Below are 22,048 nucleotides of genomic sequence, written 5' to 3'. Positions count from 1 at the left end.
AGGGTAAATATATGGCGTTACAGGGATACGATGGGATTAGTGTCGGTGCAGGGCTGATGGACTAAATGGCCTCCTTCTGTACTGTAGGGATTCTATGACAATAGGATCATCACTGTTGCTATTTGTGCTTCAGGTTATTCACCGTATGGAATGTAAAGAAACAAAATATAATAATTCTATGATATGATTGAAAACCAGTGATCGACTCTGATCTGGTCTAAGTAAAGACTGAAGTTCAAAATGATTTGGGATAATTCTACACTGCTCTCCTTTCCACTCTGAAAGGTGGTAAATGTAAACACACATTCAGATTAAAACTAACAGCCAATTTGTTTGCCACTAGGATAATTACCACTGATTTCATTAGAACTGGATGGGGTGTAAAACATGCTTTGGACCATTGCTGATCATTTCCTGTCTCTTTTTGACCAGATTATTGGCAAACAGTGGCATAGTGGTAATATCACTGAACCAGTAATCCAGAGACACAGACCAATATTCTGGGGACACAAGTTCAAATCCCACCACGGTAGCTGGTGGAATTTAAATTCAATGAATAAATCTGGAATTAAAAGCTAGCCTCAGTTGCCATCTGGTCCTTTAGGCAAAGAAATCAGCCATCCTTATCTGGCCTGGCTTACATATGACTCCATGCTTAATTGCCCTCATCATTCAACTCAAGGGCAATTAGGGATGGGCATCAAATGCCCAGCGATACCCGCATCCCCTGAAAGAATTATAAAAATGTGCAAAGCTCTTATACAAACATTCTGACTTCACCTAAAGAGTCAATGGATTGTTTTGAATGGTCAGGTAATTATGATGGTTTAACTTGAGACACCAACATCCTTTCAAACAGATAAATAATGAATTTGCTAATTTGCATCAATCTGCAAACCTGCATATATTATCATCTGTAATTTTATAATTCTGCCTCCGGATATCAAGGTTTGAAATTCCATGGGGTTTCCAGTAGGAGACTGATAGAATTCCCTGGAGAAATGGCAGGACCAGCCTTGCAAAGCAGTGACAAACCCTTTTAACATCACCTTTTTCTTGTGCTGTTAATATAATGATAACGAAACAACGAGAGGTCTAATTGCTTTTTTGACTTGCGCTGGAAAATGCCGCAACCCAAGTGAAGAACATGGACCCCTTCGAGCCCTCAGGCAGACAGTGTGCTCCTGAGATGTGTGCAGTCCGAGTTGTGTTAACTCGTTAGACACATATGTGCTTGAACGCGGTATTTAATTTTACTTCAGAACTTGCTGCTGCATTAATAGGGATGAATAAACCAGAGTTCATGGGGAAATAACTTAGCAAGGCAATAGATCAGGAAACCAAATGCCATTTCTGTTTGAATGTACCCCCTGGTAGCGACGACCCTCCATGAAATGTGCTGTGGTAGCTTCCCGCTGTGAAACGGGCGAAAGCCAAAGCAGCGATGGAATGAGATCTAAGGGATTAGCTACAACCTCCTGATGTGAGCACGATAATAAAAGATCTCTTTGCGCTGAATTTTTTCTCATTTGTGAAAGTCCCTTTTTAGTTCCCCCTTTTTGAGGCTATATTCACATGTAAATGCCTTTTGTTGGCCTGATCTATTACTTTTCAACAAAATCACTTTGCTATCAAAGAATCTGTTTTATTCAGCTTTGTTAATTCATTATGCCGTAACATAGATGTGTACCCTAACGTATAAATGGATTTTTTTTTCCCCTTCCCAAGAAAAGTCATGTTTTCACACACAGGGAAACATACACTTTCCTTTGGCCCAGCACACACAGGATGTCCTATTCATTAGGGCAGCAGGATTTTCAAACTGGTCTACGGGATCTGATCAAGATTGTACTGCACAGTGAAGCAGATGGAGAGGCAGCAGTGTGTAAGCATCTAAAGTGCAAAACACTGGAAAGAATGCAGCCCTCTTGCCAGTCACAGTGATTGCTTTGACTGCACTTTCTACTGAGTCCTGTGATAATTTAGTTGTTTTAAAAAATTTATTTATTATTGTCACAAGTAGTCTTATATTAACACTGCAATGAAGTTACTGTGAAAATCCCCCAGTCGCCACACTCCAGCGCCTGTTCGGGTACACTGAGAGAGACCTTAAGTTCATTTATTAGTGTCATGAGTCATCTTACATTAACACTGCAATGAAGTTACTGTGAAAAATCCCCTAGCCGCCACACTTTGGTGCCTCTTCAGGTACACTGAGGGAGAATTTAGCATGGCCAATGCACCTAACCAGCACGTCTTTTGGACTGTGGGAGAAAACTGGAGCACCCGGAGGAAACCCTTGCAGACACGGGGAGAATGTGCAGACTCCGCACGGACAGTGACCCAAGTCAGGAATTGAACCTGGGTCCATGGCGCTGTGAGGCAGCAGTGCCAACCACTGTGTCACATTGCCCTCCCTCAAAATGAATAAACATTGAAATAAAAAGTCAAGATGCAGAAGGATCTGAAGCTAATTTGAAATATTGTAAAATATTTTATCATCCTATGCGGCGATTTACGTAACCAAGGCTGAGTAACTTCCCGATTACCCATTCGGTTAACCCTATATATTCACCACCAGAACCCACCCTTTATTGCACAGCCACAAGCGAGCAGGTCCCACCAGTTCCCTGCTACCTAGGTTATGTACCTGGTGTTGTGAGACTTCTTACTGTGTTGACCCCAGTCCAACGCTGGCATCTCCACATCATGACCTAAATTATGTGGCAGCCCATACCACTCTGCCACTTGAAATCAGACATTCTGGCCTCAAGGTTTACCCCTTATCCTCAAAATGGTTAATCGGGAGGTTAATCAGCCTCAATCGCATAAATCGCCACAAAGAATAATAAACTGTTTTTATAATATTCAAATTAACTTTGGATCTTGCTGCAACTTGATTTTTTTATTTAATGTTTATTAATTTTGATTTGTCAGTCTAATTCTTCACTCCATTGATAAAGGTTACTTGTTAGCATCACAAGTAAGCTGACGTTAATGCTGCAATTAAGTTATTGTGAAAATTGCACATAGCACGTTAGGAAATGTTAGTTACCCAATGGACCATCAGCTTTTTGCTGCTCCTCCGAATTCTTTCGAATAAGAACATAAGAAATAGGAGCAGGAGTAGGCCATCTAGCCCCTCGAGCCTGCCCCACCATTCAATAAGATCATGGCTGATCTGAAGTGGATCAGTTCCGCTTTCCCGCTTCCTCCCCATAATTCCCTTATCAATCAGAAATCTATCTACCCGTGACTTAAATATATTCAACGAGGTAGCCTCCACCACTTCAATGGGCATAGAATTCCAGAGATTCACTACCCTCTGAGGAAGAAGTTCCTCCTCAACTCTGTTCTATACTGACCACTGCCCCCACCCCCGCGCCTTATTTTGAAGCTGTGCCCTCTAGTTCTGGTAAAAACAACAATTTGTCTTTATCCAACCTTTTTAATACAAGCACCTCATTGAGACATAAGGAAGAATGGACACTGAACAAAGGTTAGCTGCAGGAACAGTAACTCTGGAATTCAGTAGGGATGTTGGTGGTGTGGGTGATGGGGCCAAAATGTGTGAGGTGGGAAGTTGTCGCTGTGATATTAAAGAATGCTGCCATTAATTTACCACATTAACTTTTGGCAACCTCACCATGGGCAGCACGGCGGCACAGTGGTTGGCACTGCTATCTCACCGTGCCAAGGACTCAGGTTCGGTTCCCAACTTGGGTCACTGTCTGTGCAGAGTTTGCAGTTTCTCCCCGTGTCTGCGTGGGATTTCCCTGGGTGCTCCAGTTTCCTCCCACAGTCTGAAAGATGTGCTGGTTAGGTGAATTGGCCATGCTAAATTCTCCCTCAGTGTAACCTGAACAGGCGCTGGAATGTGGTGACTAGGGGATTTTCACAGTAACTTCATTGCAGTGTTATTGTAAGCTTGCTTGTGACTAATAAATAAACTTTAAAAACTAAATGTCACACGAAGTCTTTAACTAATAGACATGAACCATTAGCAGAATCAATTCCATTTGTTATTAGTTTGTGATGAATATCCAGCCATTCTCTATGGATTTTTCTGTATTTATATTTTCATTCCATATCCTTATATTAATTTGGTTAATATGTCTGTTGGGCTCTTATGTTCCAACTTTTCAGGATCCACATGCAAAATGTTAACTTGTTTATTCTGACCACTCAGGCTGACTCATTCGCTGAGTGTTTCCATCATTTTCTGCTATTTTTAATTTCTGATTTCCCAAGTCTGCAGCATTTTTACTTGTGTATAAATAATAACTTCCATGAAAAATAAAGACATGTTTACCATCAACACCGAAGTACATCTACTTCTAACTCTTTTTTTGCCTGTCACAAGTAGGCTTACGTTAACACTGCAGTGAAGTTACTGCAACATTATTGTTTCCAGCTTGTTTTCCCTTCAGACCATAAAATCTAGGAGCAGAAGTAGGCCATTCAGCCCATCAAGTCTGCTTCACCATTCAATGAAATCATGACCGATCTGACGTGATAATCTTCAACTCCACTTTCCCATCATATCCCTTGAGTCCCTTACTGATTAAAAATCTGGCTATCTCAGCCTTGGACGTACTCACCAACCCAATCTCTACAGTAAAGAGTTCTGCAGATCCACTGCCTTCTCAGAGAATAAATTTTCCTCATTTCTGTCTTAAATGGGTGACCCCTTACTCTGAGATTGTGACCTCGGATCCTAGACTTGCCTACAAGGGGAAACAACTTCTCCACAGCTACCCTGTCAAGTCCCTCTGTGAATACTATATATCTATATAAGGTCACCTCTCATTCTTCCAAACTCCAGTGAGTACAGACCCAACCTACTCAACCTCTCCTCTTAAGAAAATCCCTTCATACCCAGTGTCAATCTAGTGAACCTTTTCTGGACTGCCTCCAATGTTGGTATATCTTTCCTTGGACAAAGGGACCAAAACAGTTCATGGCATTCCAAGTGTAGCGTAACTAGATATTTTCCATTAAAGGGTAGAGCACCCAGTTTCGATCTCCACCCAAGTGATTCTGTACCACATACAACCGAATATGCTTTAAATTATCACCCCAAACAAATCAATTCCATTAACTGGCTTCTTGCAGATCTCTCTTATAAAAGTTGACTCATGTGTAGCCGTTAACCTCTGTGCGTTCTCCCTGTCTGGATTATTTACGATCCACTTCCTTCAATCTTTGTAATAAGTGAGTAGGAAGAGGAAAGCGAAGAATAACAATGGCTCCAGTGCTACATCAGCCTTATTTTGTCAGATCTTTAGGGAAAGTGATGTGGGTCCATTGGCTGAAGCAGCTCAGGAATGTCTGGCAGGCACTCAAAATGAGGCCTAACCTAACAGACTCCTCGCTGAATGTGGACTGCAGCAACATTTGGGACTCATTTTTAGCTTGAAAATGGCATTCATCCTGCTTCCAGTAGGACACGGGTTACTTCAGTTGAATCTGACCCACGGAACACTCAAAAGATTGTGCCAAATAGTTCCTTAAAGTGATTACAAATGGGTAGAAACGGCAGCTGTTTTTCCAATTTTACAAAGCTACCACGTACTGCAATTCTAATTTGAAGCCATTTACAAGGAACAAGAGCCTAGACTTTCCTCCTGCCCTGTTTCCAAGTGTTACTGCTGATCAGAAAGGGGAGGCAATGGCCAAGTGGTATTCTCGCTAGACCGTTAATCCCTCAAACTCAGCTAATGTTCTGGGAACCCAGGTTCGAATCCCGCCACTGCAGATGATGGAATTTGAATTCAATGAAAAATATCTGAAATTAAGGATCTATTGATGACTGTGAAAACATTGTCGATTGTTGGAAAAACCCATCTAGTGCACTAATGTCCTTTAGAGAAGGAAATCGGCAGTCCTTACCTGGTCTGGCCTACATGTGACTCCAGAGTCACAGCAATGGGGTTGACTCTCAACTGCACTCAGCAACTAGGAATTGGCAATAAATGATGGCCAGCCAGTGATGCCCAAATGAATAAAGAAAATATAAAGCAAGAAGTAATAGTGCCAGATCCCACCTGCTTTAGCACTCACCCACTTACCTGCTTTTATTTTGATTGGGCAGAAGCTCTTGCATTTCAATAACATGCTGGTGATGTTAACCCTTCTAATTTGTCACGATCCGAAGAAGATTTCTAGTGTGACGATGCAATACAGAAAAGGCAAGCGTACATTTAATAACCAAAGCAGAGGCACTTTAAAGCTTTGCACTATCCTTATTTCTCCATCCATTCTGGAAAATGTTCAGCACTACCTAGGACAAAGCAACCCACATGGTTGGCACATCCACCCCGATCACTCCTTCCACCAACTGAACACCAGTGGCAGCTGTGTGTGCCATCTGCGAGATGCAACTCGCCAAAGCTTCTCTGACAGCACCTCTCAAACCTGTGACCTTTGCCACCAAGAGTGACAAGGGCAGCAGACACATGGCAACACTGCCATCTGCAAGTTTCCTTCCAAGCTGTGCACCATCCTGACTTGGAACTATGTCACTGTTCCTTCACTGAACAAAGAACAAAAAAACAAAGAACAGTACAGCACCAGAACAGGTTCTTCAGGCCTCCAAGCCTGTGCCAATCATGATGCCCTATCTAAACTATCTAAAAATCTTCTGCCCTGACTCGGACCATATCCCTCTATTTTCTCCCTGTTCATGTACCCATCCAGGTGTGTCTTACATGTTGCTAATGTGCCTATTTCCACCATCTCCTCTGGCACCCACCACTCTTTGCGTGAAAAACTTCTCCAGCATATCAGCCTTATATTTTCCCCCTCTCACCTTGAACCTGTGCCCTCTTGTAATTGACACTTCCCTCCTGGGAAAAAGCCTCTGACAATCCACCCTGTCTATGCCTCTCATGATTTTGCAGATTTCTATCAGGTCTCCCCTCAGCCTCCATCTTTCCAGTGAAAACAATCCTAGTTTATTCAACCTCTCCTCACAGCCAATGCTCTCGAGACCAGGCAACATCCTAATGAACTTTCTTTGCACTGCCTCCAAAGCTTCCACATCCTTCTGGTGGTGTGTGGTGACCACAACTGCATTCAATACTCCAAACGCATCCTAACCAAGGTTTTATATAGCTGCCACTGGGTGAAAACCCTGGAATTCCTTCTCTAACAGCTTTGTGAGAGAACCTACAGCGCATGGATTGCAATGGTTCAGGGTAGCTCACCACCACCTTCTCAAGGACAGTCCAGGAATGGGCAATAGTGGCACAAAAAAATAAAAAACAGATTCCTGCTGTATAACACTCTTACTTAACAACACCAGTGTATGAATGCCTTAAAAAGTAAAGCTGGCACTATTAATCTAAGTAGTCTTTGAGTACATGAACACTATGGATAGGATTTCCACCCCTCCTGCATCATGTTTTACAGCAACAAACAGGGCCCATCATTGGCTGAGGGCAGAATCAACCAGTTCTGTCAATGTCAAAACCTTTTTCTGTTTCTTGTACCTTCTGCCGCTGGGGAACCCATGGTGGTGAGGGTGGTGGGGGGAGAGAAATCACCATTGGCAGGACTGGAAGATCCCGCCACTGGGAAGGGCCAGAAAACTTTGGCCTATTTTTTAGAGTTAGCTTCCGAAGCTAAACTTCGTTTCTGTGCTATATATTCACATGTTACATCACTTTATGTATTGCTGGTTTATTCCCCGTACACATTAATGTATTGCTTATAATATGTGATCTTGTCAAGCAGCTCCTGATGGAATCTAACTTTCAATAGCTACTTGTGTTCTGTTCTATGTAAAACCTTGTCAAATAAATGTTTCCTCTGTTTCCTTTCTTCTTCGCAAAGACCTCGGGTTCCCTCCGCCAATGGTGATTGTTCAGTTGTGTACTGATGAGCTTTTCAGTTAGCATGAAGCATTCTCACATTATGGGTCAACTTAAATTTACTGGTAGCATTTCAGCAATCTACAATAGGCACTGGGGACTATTTCCATTGCTCAGCATGAGTTGGCAAATACCCAGGCACGTGCCCAGATGAGTGGTCAAATGTAATGGATCGGCCATGCCCTCAGGGCTGGATTTTTGCAGTCATGAGGGCACCGGAGCTCCCTATAAATGATGTTCGGGATCTGATTCTGGGACCCCTGCTCCCATTCCCAGCTCCCCCCACATTCAGTGGCACAGAATAAAGGTGCAAGTAGTGAGTTTGCACTCCTGACCTGGTCGCTTCCATTGTGGGGAGAGGCATCTCCTAGCACCACCCCTCCCCGCAATTTTTGTGGAGTGAGGGCAGCCTCTCCATGACTCAAGGTTCACCGACCTTCAGAGTTACAAACTATGCTCTGGACCTGGGAACAATCTGAAAGGTAAAATAAAAGTCTTATTCATGCCCCTCATGATCTCTTCATGCTAATAGACATAAATTCCAACCCTCATTTATTTGACAAGGTTTTATATAGAACAGAACACAAGTAGCTATTGAAAGTTAGATTCCATCAGGAACTGCCTGACAAGATCACATATTATAAGCAATACTCATGCCAACTCCAACCCTCCCACTTCTATGCGTATTTACCCAAGATATATTCTCTCCAGAGCAAATTAATCCCGTAGTAACAATGACATGCTGTTTAAAAAAAAATCCATTCATAACTTTCTTAAACAAAATGGTGTGAATGTTCCTGTTCTATCCACCACGGGAATCTTAGCGGGTGAGGGGTGGCTTATGGAAACGTCCATTGACCTTAGGTGGGATTTTCTGGTTTCTGGGCAAACAGGGCTGGAAAATCCCACCCAATGGCCATCGCTATGACTATGTATGTCTGTCAATCAACAAGATCTTTAAAATATCAACAACAGATGCTATAAGCACTGGCCCCTCTAAATAAATAGCTATTGACAAACGAGATCACAGAAAAAATAGCTAAGTATAACTTCATAATTCTGTCAATCAAGCAAAGTTTTCATTTCCCTACACCTATGTCAACAAATCTTTTGTGGAGCCTGGGTTCTCAGCCAAGCCTCATCATGGATGCTTAATTGAGCATCTCACAAAAGGGTAATGTGAGTGAGTTTATTTACAATCTGGAGCCCCCTCCCCTTGTTACTTGTTTCATTTTTGACCAACATGAATGACTGTATATGGCAGGACTGCAGAGCTTAGGCCCGATCCATTGGTTGTGGGATTGCTTAAGCTCCATTATATGCTGCTTATACTGTTTGGCATGCTAGCAGTCCTGTTTGGATTCAACAGATTGACATCTCATTTTTTTGGTATGCCTGGTGCTGCTTCTGGTATTGCCTTCCTATAGTCTTTATTGGACCAGGTGTCAACCCTTGGTTTGATGGTAATGGTAGAATAAGGGATGCAGTGGGCCACAAAGCTACAGATTGTGGTTGAATATAACTTTGTTGCTCACATAGCCTCATGGATACCCAGTTTTGAGCTGCTAGATCTGTTCAGAGTCAATCCCAGTTAGCACTGTGATAGTTCATAAAGACAATGAAATGTTTGCTCATTACGAAGGTGGACTTTGGCTTCACAAATACTGCATGGTGGTCACTCTTAAACATATACTGGGGAGGTGAGTGGTATTATCACTTGACTATTAATCCAGAAACTCAGCTAATGTTCTTTTTGACTTGATTTGATTTATTATTGTCACATGTATTAGTATATAGTAAAACGTATTTTTTCTTGTGTGCTATACAGACAAAACATACTCTTCACAGAGAAGGAAAGGAGAGAGTGCAGAATGTAGTGTTACAGTCATAGCTAGGGTGTAGAGAAAGGTGTGAGTTAGGTTCATTCAAAAGTCTGATGGCAGCAGGAAGAAGCCGTTCTTGAGTTGGTTGGCATGTGTTCTCAGATTTTTGTATCTTTTTTCTGACAGAAGAAGGTGGAAGAGAGTATGTCTGGGGTAGGTGGGTCCCTTAATTATGCTGGCTGCTTTGTTGAAACAAAGAGGAAGGCAGAGACGATGGATGGGAGGTTGGTTTGTGTGATGTACTGGGGACACAGGCTGGAATCCCACCACGGCAGATGTTGGAATTTGAATTCAATAAAAAAAAGTCTGGAATTAAGAATCTACTGGTGACCATGAAACCATTGTCTATAGTCGGAAAAACCCACCTGGTTCACTCATGTCCTTTAGGGAAGGAAATCTGCCGTCCTAACCTGGTCTGGCCTTCATGTGATTCCAGAGCCACATCAATGTGGTTGACTCTCAACTGCCCCTCTGAACAAGGACAACTAGGGATGGGTAATAAATGCTGGCCCAGCCAGTGACACCCATGTCCCACGATGAATAAAAAAACCCCAGCTGCATTAGTATTAGGTCGACTGATGAGGGAATATCTAGTCGGTTTTCCATCTTTTTGTTCCTTCACCACCCGCTGCAGGCCCTGCCTGGCCCTTTAAGATTCAGCCAACTCAAGCAGTAGCATTGTTATTGAGTCAATCTTGATGTTGGACATTGAAGTCCCCCACCTAGAATACATTCTAGTGACCTGGTCACCCTCAGTGCTTCCTCCACATGGTGTTTAACATGAAGGAGAACTGATTCATCAGCTGAGGGAGTGAAATATGTGGTAATCAGTAGAATGTTTCCTTGCCCATGTTTGATGTGATGCAATCTGACTTTATGGGATCTGGAGTCAATGCTGAGGATGCCCAGGGGAACTCCCTCGCAAGAGTTTCCCATGGTGCTGCCACCTCTACTGAGTCTAGCTCGTCAGTAGGACAGGACCTAGTTAGGGATTGTGATGGTGGTGTCTGAGACATTGTCTGTAAGGTATGATTCAGTGAGTGTGACTTTGTCAGGCTGTTGATTGAATAGCTTGTGGGGAAACTCTCCCCCTGATGTTAGTAAGGGGGATTTGCAGGATCAATAGGGCTGGCTATTCCATTGTCATTTCCGGGACCTTAGTCAATGCCAGGTGACCTGTCCCATTTTACTCTTCTTTGACTTTTTTCTGATGGCTTGGTATAAATGAATGGCTTACTCAACCATTTCAGAGGTCAGCCAAGAGTCAACCACAGTGATGTGAGTCTGGTGTAGGCCAGACCATGTAAGGATGGCAGATTTCCTTCTGCAAAGGACATGAGTGAACCAGATGCGCCTTTACAATGATCGATGATAGTTTAATTACCAACATCACTGAGACTAGCTTTCAATTCCTGATTTTTATATTAATCAGTTGAATTAATTTAGGTTCCACTAGCTGCTGTGGTGGGATGTAAACAATTGCCACCAGGGCATTAGCTTGGGCCTCTGGATTACTGGTCCACTCTGTAACTACTTCAACAAAGAACAAAGAAAATTACAGCACAGGAACGGGATCTTCAACCATCCAAGCCTGCACTGACCATGTTGCCTGTTTGAACTAAAACCCTTACCCTTTTGGGGACCATATCCTTCTATTCCCATCCTATTCATGTATTTGTCCAGACGCCAATTAAAAGTCACTATTGTATCTGCTTCCACTACCTCCCTCGGCAGTGAGTTCTAGACACCCACCTCCGTCTGTGTAAAAACCTTGCCTTAATAATCTCCTTTAAATCTTACCCCTCGCATCTTAAATCTATGCCCCCTAGTAATTGACTCTTCACCTTGGGAAAAAGCTTCTAACTATCCACTCTGTCCTTGCCCCTCATAACCTTTTAAACTTGTATCAGGTCACCCCTCAACTTCCATTGTTCCAGTAAAAAACCTCCTGAGGGAAAGACGATGAACTCCCTTTGTCTTATCATTTCTTTCACCTCATTGATCCTTTGATGAAGTCTATACTACTGTGAATTCACAATGTATGCAGCTACCACCTGGAAGGATACAGAGGTGGAACAGGTGAGGGCAACGGTGCTGCTACCCAACCAGTGGGAGGGCTGTCCGAACCCCAGTGCGAGTTCTCAGGTTGGGCTGCAGGAGGCAGCACTGCTCCATGATGACTTCCTTGGTGGGTTGGAAGTGTCTCAGGCATTACTCCAGGCTCATGCAAATGTAGGAATTTTCTCCTGGAATACCCTTGGTGGGTAAGACCTTCAATGGACAGCCCTATACTCTTCACATATCTTCCTCTCTCTGCTCCTCCATTCTATCTCCTGGTCACATTGTAGACCAAGAGGTTAATAACGAGTGCCATCTTGTCTGAATCCAGTACTCCTCTATCCACCTTCACTGCTTTTAGGAACTTCCACAAAACAACTCTGGGAGTTCACCGCAGCACTGCCTGTGCCAAAGTAAGTCAAAAAACTCCTCACTTTCAAATATGGAGCGACTCATTAAATATGCCTAGGGTAAGGTCCATCTTGCATCTCAATGTTTGTTTATTCAAGGGTGCCATTGCCAAGTGTATCACTGCAAACATTTGGCATCTATATTGTATCAGCTGGTTGAACTGTGTGACAGAGGCTGTGAAGTGAGAGTGGGGAAGATGGTGGCGTTCTGGTGGCAGGCTGGCCTGAGTTACATTCAGTACTCTCGAATCTGTGCACAAGTGGTGAGGGCTGCCCTAAAACCCCAGTACCAAGCAGAGGCCAAGAAAGCAGCAGGTGTAAATGTCAAAGTCAACACGCCGAAACAATGATAGGACCTGAACGTTGGAATATGAGAACTGCTTGACCCATCATCCTGCAAGATGGACTGTGAATCTATTTGAAGACTGTCTGTAAAACTGACCAAATGCTAATTAAAAATTTTGCTGCCACAAGAGGACACAGGTTTAGGGTGCTGGGGAGTAGGTACAGAGGAGTAAGTTTTTCACTCAGAGGGTTAGTAAGACAGAGGATTATAGGTAATCCTAGTAGGTAGGTCCTACTTGTGGGCCGAAGGTCCTGTTTGTGCTGTAGTTTTTTTATGCTCTATGTTCAATTAAAGTGGCATCAAAACAAGGGCTTCTGGTGTACACAGCCAAAGCACCTGGGTTTACCCTCTTTTTGCTGCTATAATCGTAGAGTCAGAGAATCCATACAATGCAGAAGGTGCCAATTCATCCCATCAAGCCTGCATCAACAACAGTCCCATCCAGTCCCATCCCACTAAGCCCACCTATTTACCCTGCTAGCTCTTCTGACACCAAGGGGCAATCGAGCATGACCAATCAACCTAACCCATGCATCTTTGGAGTTTGGGAGGAAATGCACCCCGGTCATATTCTCTTCCACGTTTTTCCATCGGAAAAAAGATGCAAAAGTCTGAGTTCACGTACCAACCAACTCAAAGAATGGTTTCTTCCCTGCTGCATCAGACTTTTGAATGGATGTACCTCATATTAAGTTGATTGTTCTCTATATGCTAGCTATGATTATAACACTACAGAGTGCATTCTCTCCATTCCTTCTCTATGAATGGTATGTTTTGTCTGTATAGCGCACAAGAAACAATACTTTTCACTGTATGCTAATACATGTGACAATAATAAATCAAATTAGACCAGAGCATCCTGAGGAAACCCGTGCAGACAAAGTACAAACTCCACACAGATAGTCACCCAAGGCCAGAATTGAACCCGGGTCCCTGGTGCTGAGAGACAGCAATGCAAACCACGGTGCCACCGTGCCACCCATAATGTAAGGATCACGCAGGAAGCGGTTAGTAGATCAGACTATATACCACACAAGCAACACTTGGGATAGCATAACACAATTTAATAAGCTTAAAAAATTTGCCCCAAGCAGAGTGATTCTTTTGTTGAAACCAAGCAGCCAAGATGTAATTTAACCGTTCACGCTCAGTGGACTCAACACAGCTTGAAATAATCTTTTGGGTTCGGTAAACCCTTCTTTGGCAACATGTAATGATTAAAACTTTTAGAACAGCATGGTGCACGCCAAAACACCTTTTACTTGAATATATTAACAAAACAAAAAGGACCCAGAGGATAAAAGACATGTTGCAGGAAATTTCAGTTACTACAGGAGTTCCTTTAACATTGCCGTAACCAGCACCATGTTGCAGCTTTTCAATTTGTACGTGTTTCTGGATTGTTCCACTAGTTCCTTCTTCAACAAGAATCTGTGCGGTGAATTTTCCAGCCCTTCCTGTCGGTGGGATCTTCCAGTCCCGCTGATAGCAATCCCCCGCAGCTGGTTCCCTAGTGGCATGGCCAGCACATGCTGTTCTCATCGACTGGTCTGGAACATCCCACTGGCCAATGGTGCACTGCTTCTGCCATGTGGAAAATGCCATGGTGGGAGGGGGGGTGGGGTGGGTAGGAACAAAATCACACCCCATAATTCTTGTGGTCAAATGTACGAGGCCTGAGAAATTAGGCCCAACATAAAACTGAACATTTTAAATTAACACAGCTAAAAACTGCTTCTATGAGGCTACCACAGGTCAAAAGCCAACAGGGTCACATATCAGAACTGTCTTGCATGCCGAACTTGGGTGCTTCACTTAGACAATAGGGAAGTCATCATGAACAAAAACCAGAACCCAGACCTCTCACATATTGAATAGAGAGGCTCAAACTTTACAGTGGAAATGTTATTATGGCTTGAACCCCATCAGGAAGTACTCAGCCAGAAGACATTACGATTGTGCATTCCCTAGGTTCAGCTAGGCCCCTGTTATTAAACAGATATGTATATGTGGGCTGACCTGGCCAAACATCATTGGGTGTAATGACCCCCCCTGCCCTGTCACCCCATTGGCTAAAAGCCAAGGAACATTCGAAGAAAGAAGGAATGGATAAAAAGAGCCATTTTCAATACAAACTCCAGTGAAGACTCCACCATACCTACTTGAGCTGGGATGATGCAGGAGGGCATGAGAGATCCGCCCTCGTGCTAAGAGACCCTGAGTTCATCTGTCGTCATGAGCTCAGTGAATTGAATCCAACAGCCCAAACGGTTTCACCAGACCGGGATCATATCTATTTCTCAGATAATTAGTCTAATTTGGAGAAATTAGAGAAATTGGAATTTGGAGAAATTGGAGAAATCGGGGTCCTTGTGCATGAGTCGCAAAAACCCAGCCTGCAGGTGCAGCAGGTGGTCAGGAAGGCGAATGGGATGCTGGCCTTCATAGCGAGGGGGATTGAATATAAAAGTAGGGAGGTCTTGCTGCAGCTGTATAGGGCATTGGTGAGGCCGCAGCTGGAGTACTGTGTGCAGTTTTGGGCGCCGCACCTGCGCAAGGATATTTTGGCCTTGGAGGGAGTGCAGAGGAGGTTTACTAGGCTGATACCGGAGTTGAGGGGGTTGAGCTATGAGGAGAGGCTGAATAAACTAGGCTTGTACTCGTTAGAGTTTAGAAGAATGAGGGGAGATCTCATTGAGACGTATAAGATGATGAATGGGATGGATAGGATAGAGGTGGAAAGACTCTTCCCGCTCAAAAAAGACAGTAGGACTAGGGGGCACAGCCTCAAGATAAAGGGGGGGCGGTTCAGAACGGAGTTGAGGAGGAACTTCTTCACTCAAAGGGTGGTGAATCTCTGGAATTCTCTGCCCGTTGAAGTGGTGGAGGCTGCCTCGCTAAATATTTTTAAGAAGCGGGTTGATGGGTTTTTGATAAGAGAGGGGATTAAGGGTTATGGGGAGAGGGCGGGAAAGTGGAACTGAGCCACGACAGATCAGCCATGATCTTATTGAATGGCGGGGCAGGCTCGAAGGGCCAGATGGCCTACTCCTGCTCCTATTTCTTATGTTCTTATGTTCTTAAATTTAATTTATTCTGCAAGAATTGTTTTCTTAACCTGAGCATTTTTAATAAAGCTAAGTTTGAATCACAGTCCTTTGTCCAAATCATAAAGTAAAAGCACTTGAGTGAATGTGTAATAAACCAGTCGAAGTGTCTGTCTAGAATATTTCACAGACAACAGTCTAAAGAGCGTGAAAGGCACGGTCTCTGCCATGTGCAGTTAATGAATTCCTGACTTTGTAACCACCAATGCCTGCTTGGCAAGAATTGATTTGCCCTAGAGTAGCATTTGTTGAAGAGCTTTCCTGTCTCCAGTAAATCATTCGCCCTCTACAATAGACCCTTTACGATGGATGCCAATACAAGCTTGATTTCATTACTGGCAGCTTGATCTCATGACCTCCAGTGTCTAACTGCCTCCCCAATCAAACAACCTTCTCCCCCAGCCCCTAATCTTCGGTAACAAGCAGAGACGTACAGACGGAATTATGAAAAAGACCCCCAAAAGTTAATCTAGGTGACTTTCCTTGGATCTCAGTGTCCAGGAGATGATTCTTCAATTCTGGAGAATCCAGGAAAACCCCAGACGGTTATCAACCCCATTCCTCACATTCCATACCTCATCAAGGGTGGGATTTTCCGGCCGCACTCGCCTCAAGGCTGGAAATTCCCACCCGTGGTCAACAGACTGTTGTATGGTCCGTACGCCCACCCGCTACAATTCCCGTGGTGGGCAGAATGAGAAAGTTCTGTCGTAAGGGGCAATTTAGTATGGCCAATTCACATTAACTTGCACATCTTTGGACTGTGGGAGGAAACTGAAGCACCCGGAGGAAACCCATGCAGATACGGGGAGAATGTGCAAACTCCACACAGACAGTGACCCAAGGCCAGAATCCAATCCGGGTCCCTGTGAGGCAGCAGTGCTAACCACTGTGCCACTCTGATGGAGTATGCAGAAGTTGCAGTGAAGTGACGGTGAAGGGCTGCAGTAGATTCCAGGTGATTCTGGGCTGCAACAAGCTTTAGTGACACATCCCATGACGCAGTGAGGAGGCAGAGAGATACTCTACCCTGCCCCGGCAAAGGGAGGAAGAAAGCTGATATAATGATCAAGGCATGGCTGGAAGTGACTGAGAATGTTTTTTCAAATTAATTTTCACAGAACGTGATCATCACTGACTGGCCTGCATTTGTTGTCTATCCCTAACTGCCCTCCAATTCAGAGGACATTTCAGAGCAACCACATTGCTGTGGATCTGGAGTCACATGTAAGCCAGACTGGATAAGGACGGCAGATTTCCTTTCCTGAAGGACGCTAGTGAACCAAATAGTCAACATTAGACTTTTAATTCCAGACTTTTTACTGAATTCAAATTTCCCTTTTCTGGGCCATGAAAGGGGTGATGACAAAAAGGTGTATAGAGGTGGGAAGATCCACTTCTCACCCATTGCTGTCCTACTCACTCAGTACACCAAATGCTGCCTCCTCTTCCAATGCCATGTCTTACTTGCACAGGTGAAGGTGAAATAGTGGGGCCCCCCCTAGGCTCCAACACAGAGTATCTGAGTAATCAGAGGAGCTGATCTCCATCTCTGCTGAAGTCTTAAGGGTTTCACCACCTTCAAAGTTAGGGCGAAAGAACATAGAACACTACAGCACAAACAGGCCCTTTGGCCTACAAGTTGCGCTGATCATATCCCTACCTACCAGGCCTATCTATAACCCTCAATCCCATTAAATCCCATGTACTCATCCAGAAGTCTCTTAAAAGACCCCAACGAGTTCGCCTCCAACACCACCGACGGCAGCCGATTCCACTCACCCACCACCCTCTGAGTGAAAAACTTACCCCTGACATCTCCTCTGTACCTACTCCCCAGCACCTTAAACCTGTGTCCTCTTGTAGCAACCATTTCAGCCCTGGGAAATAGCCTCTGAGAATCCACCCTATCTATACCTCTCAACATCTTATAAACCTCTATCAGGTCACCTCTCATCCTTTGTCTCTCCAGGGAGAAAAGACCTAGCTCCCTCAACCTATCATCATAAGGCATGCCTCCCAATCCAGGCAACATCCTTGTAAATCTCCTCTGCACCCTCTCAATAGCCTCCACATCTTTCTTGTAATGAGGTGACCAGAACTGTGCACAGTATTCCAAGTGGGCAAAATAAACTTCTGTGATTCAACAAGGATAGGCTAAAAGATACAATGGTATGTTGTTAAGTTTGTGTTTACAGGACACACCTCTTGGTTAGATTTTTCTGGACACACTTCCAACAGTTATCAATACACGCAATCCCCACGGACAGCATGGAGGTGACTCAGATCGTCCTAGTTTGGCCAACTAACAAGACTCTATTATTTCCTTGAAACCGTTCACCACTGAGACCCCCTGCTCTGAACGTGTGGAATTCTCGGGTTAAGTAACTTGCACGTGACCACAGATCGTGACATTCTGAGGGGCTGGGTGGTGAACTCATTCCTCTAACACCTTGCAAGTGCCAATATCCACACTCAAAAAGTCAAAGAATGTCGGAATAGCAAGGCAGGCACAGATTCACAAACCAATCGACTTGTTTATTTACATGCCCACAGCATAAATGTTGACTTTGCATTTCAATATTATTCTGCAGCAGTATTTCAATCCAATCCTTTATGCTTTGTATTTCAATAATATTCCGAATTCTAATTTCCTCTTACTCCTTAGTACCACCCTCTGTGGTTTTGGAGGGAAATGAGGGGTTGGGGGTGGGGGGTGGACAGGAAGGATGGGGGGAAGTGGAGGGGAATGGTATGGCGGGTTATAGATGGGAGGGTAATACCATTGGAAAACTAAGTCTGCAGGCCAAAACTGTACTCCCTAAGGCAGCACAATGGGCTGAGATTTTTGAAGTGTGCTTGAAAGCAGAATATAACACACATGCACATTGTAATAATCTGACCCGAGGAAATATAATTGATCCAGACAGACAATTATCAAGATTGTAACTAATTCTGTGCCTCCAACCCAGGGGAAGAGGTCAGGCCTGTTCATGTGAGGTTTTTGTACAAGAATTTATGACCTTTCTCATCCTGAAACTGTAAAATCCTGCCCCAAGTCAATGGAGCTTCCCATTGTCCGCACCCCTCCCCGCGACCATTCCAAATCCCATGGCAAGCGGAGCGGTAGAATTCCAACCTTTGCTTTTCTCTCTCTCGATCCGAATCGCAATCTCTGTTGGGGAGCAGGAGCACACATTTTTGACCTACTTTAGTTCAAAGCTTTGATCACCAGTAAAATAACTCACAGGCGGCACGGTGGCATACTGGTTAGCACTGCTGCCTCACGGCGCCAGGGACCCAGGTTCGATTTTGTCCTCGGGTCACTGTTTGTGTGGAGTTTGCACATTCTCCCCATGTCTGCGTGGGTTTCCTCTGGGTGCTGCGGTTTCCAAAGATGTTACCTGCGCTCATCGCCTTTATAGTCCAAAGATGTGTGGGTTAGGCTGATTGGCCATGCTAAATTGTCCTTTAGTGTCAGTGGGAGGGACTAGCAGGATACATGTGAGGGGTGGGATTGTTGTCAGTGCAGGCTCGATGGGCCAAATCCTTATGCACTGTAGGGATTCTCTGATTCTAGCCCACAGTGGAATCTTGTCAGCCATGTGGGAATGTTTTTGGAAGTGGGAAGTATCTGAAAGGTGTGTGTTAGGCCATTGACCTGATACTTCCCTGCCTCGGAGAAGCCTTACTGTCAGTGGGGTCTGATTGGAGCCAGTGAGCACCCAGCAGTGACCAGTGGCTAATTAAGATCAATTAAGCGGAAGATAGTAATGTGGTAATATTGATACTGGACTAGGAACCTGGAGACTCAGGTTAATGCTCAGGGGACAAGAATTAAAATCCACCACAGCAGCAGGTGGAATTTCAATTAAATGAATGAAATCGGGAATTGAAAGCTAGTCTCAGTAATGGTGACCATGAAATCATTGGCAATTCTTGTGAAAACCTGTTCCATTGTCTTCCTTCAGGAAAACAAATCTATCGCCTTTCCCTGGTCTCGCTACAGCAGACTCACAGAAATGTGGTTGACTCTGAAGTGGCTCAGGAAGCCACACAGTTAAATTAACCCACTAGAAAGTAGTCAATAAGAAATGAAATTGGATAGACTACCCAGCATTGGCCCAGGCTGTAGAAATGACACCCTGCCCTGGTGACCCTGCAAGGTCCTCCTTACTAACATCTGGAGATGTGCAAAAATTGGAAGAGCTGTCTCACAGACCAGCCAAGCACTGACCTGACATAGTCACACTCATGGAGATATACCTTACAGACCGCACAATCACCTTCCTGGGTATGTCCTGCCCCATCGGCAGGGCAGAGCCACCAAAGGCGATGGCACAATGGCATACAGTCAGGAGGGAGTTCTCAACATCAACTCTGGGGTCAGGCAAAACATGGGCGAAGAGACCTCTTAATGATTACAACTTTGTAACAGCACCCACCCTCTTGCTCACCCCCACCAATCACAACCTTTCTCAGCTGATGAATAAGTATGCCTCCATGTTGAACACCACTTGGAGGAAGCACTGAGGGTACTTCAATGTTCACTTAACAAGTGTGGCTCAGTAACACAATTACTGACTGGACTGGCCAATTCCTAAAGGGTAGCACAGTAACCCAGTGGTTTGCACTGCTGCCTCACAGTGCCAGGGATCCAGGTGCAATTCCAGCCTTGGGCCACTGTCTGTGTGGAGGTTGCACTTTCTCCCTGTGTCTGCGTGCGTTTCCTCCAGATGCTCCAGTTTTCTCCACAGCCCTAAGATGTGCTGGTTTGGTTGATTGGCCATGCTAAATTGACCCTAGTTTCAGGGAGATTAGCAGGGTAAATGGGTGGGGTTGCAGGAATAGGGCCTGGGGTGGGATTGTGGTCAGTACAGACTCAATGGGCCAAATGGCCTCCTTCTGCATTGTACGGATTGTATGATGCTATAACATAGCTCCAAGGCTGGATCTGTGACAGGTGGTGGGGGAACAGGCAAGAGGGAATAACCCAATTGACCTCATGCTCACCAATCTACTTATTTGTCAGACAATGCAACGGATTGCAATGGATAGCATTCACACAACCAGGGGTCAGATCCAAGGTCTATAGTCCTGCCGCATCAGATGTTAATGATGGTGGACAATTAGACAACTAACTGGGGAGGAGCTTCCATAATATCACCATCCTCAATGATGGGAGAGCCCAGCATCTCAGTGCAAATGACAAGGTTAAGCATTTGCAAACATCTTCAGCCAGAACTGCAGAGTGTATGATCCATCTCAGCTTCCTCAACAGGACGCAACACCACAGATGCCAGCTGTCAGCTAATTATATTCACCGTATGTGATAGCAATAAACAGCTGAAGTGACTGAATACTGGAAAGGCTATTGGCCCAGGTAATACTTTGGTCATATTGTTGAATACTGGTGTTCCAGAATGAGTTGCACCCTTTTACTGCCGATGTACTGCACTGCAGCTTCAATACTGGCACCGATCCACCAATATGAACAATTGCCCAGATATGTCCTGTATATAAGCAGCAGGGCAAATACAACCTGGTTAATTACCACCCCATCAGTCTACTCTCAATCATCAGCAAAGCAAAGCAAAGGGTAATCAATACGTAGAACATTAGAACATTACAACACAGTACAGGCCCTTTGGCCCTCTATGTTGCACCGAACTGTGAAACCAATCTAAATCTAACCTACACTATTCCAATATCACCCATATGTTTATCGAAAAACCATTTAAGTGTCCTTAATGTTGGCGAGTCCACTACTGTTGCAGGCAGGGCATTCCATGCCCTACTGCTGTCAAGTAGCACTTACACAGCAATAGCCTGTTCACAGATGCCCATGACCACACAGGTCATGCTCTTATTACAGCCTTGGTCCAAACACGGACAAGAGAGCGGAACTCAAGAGGTGAGGTAGCAGTGACTGCCCTTGATACCAAGGCAGTAGTTGCCCAAGTGTGGCATTAAGGAACCCGAACAAATGCAGTGAATAGGAATCAGGGGAAAACGTTCCATTGGTTGGAGTCATATCTGGCACAAAGGAAGGTGGTTGCGGTTGTTTGTGGTCAATCATCTTAATCCCAGGACATCAATGCAAGTGTCATTCTGGTCCGAGGCCCAACCATCTTCACCTGTTTCATCAATGACCTTTCCCCCATTATATGATCAAAAATGGGGATATTTGCTGATATTTGCACAATGTTCAGCATCATTTGTGACTCATCAGATACTGAAACTGTCCGTATTCATTTGTAGCAAGACCTAGACAACATTTGGGCTTGGGCTAACAAGTGGCAAGTGACAGTTACATCACACAAATTCCAGGCAATGACCATCTCCAACAGGAGAGAATCTAACTTCCTCC

This window comes from Carcharhinus amblyrhynchos, chromosome 27, assembly GCF_965287045.1.
Source record: "Carcharhinus amblyrhynchos chromosome 27, sCarAmb.v2.hapA, whole genome shotgun sequence".
In the NCBI taxonomy this organism is placed as follows: Eukaryota; Metazoa; Chordata; class Chondrichthyes; order Carcharhiniformes; family Carcharhinidae; genus Carcharhinus; species Carcharhinus amblyrhynchos.
The sequence above is the reverse complement of the archived record's forward strand: the minus strand, read 5'-3'. Positions refer to the sequence as shown.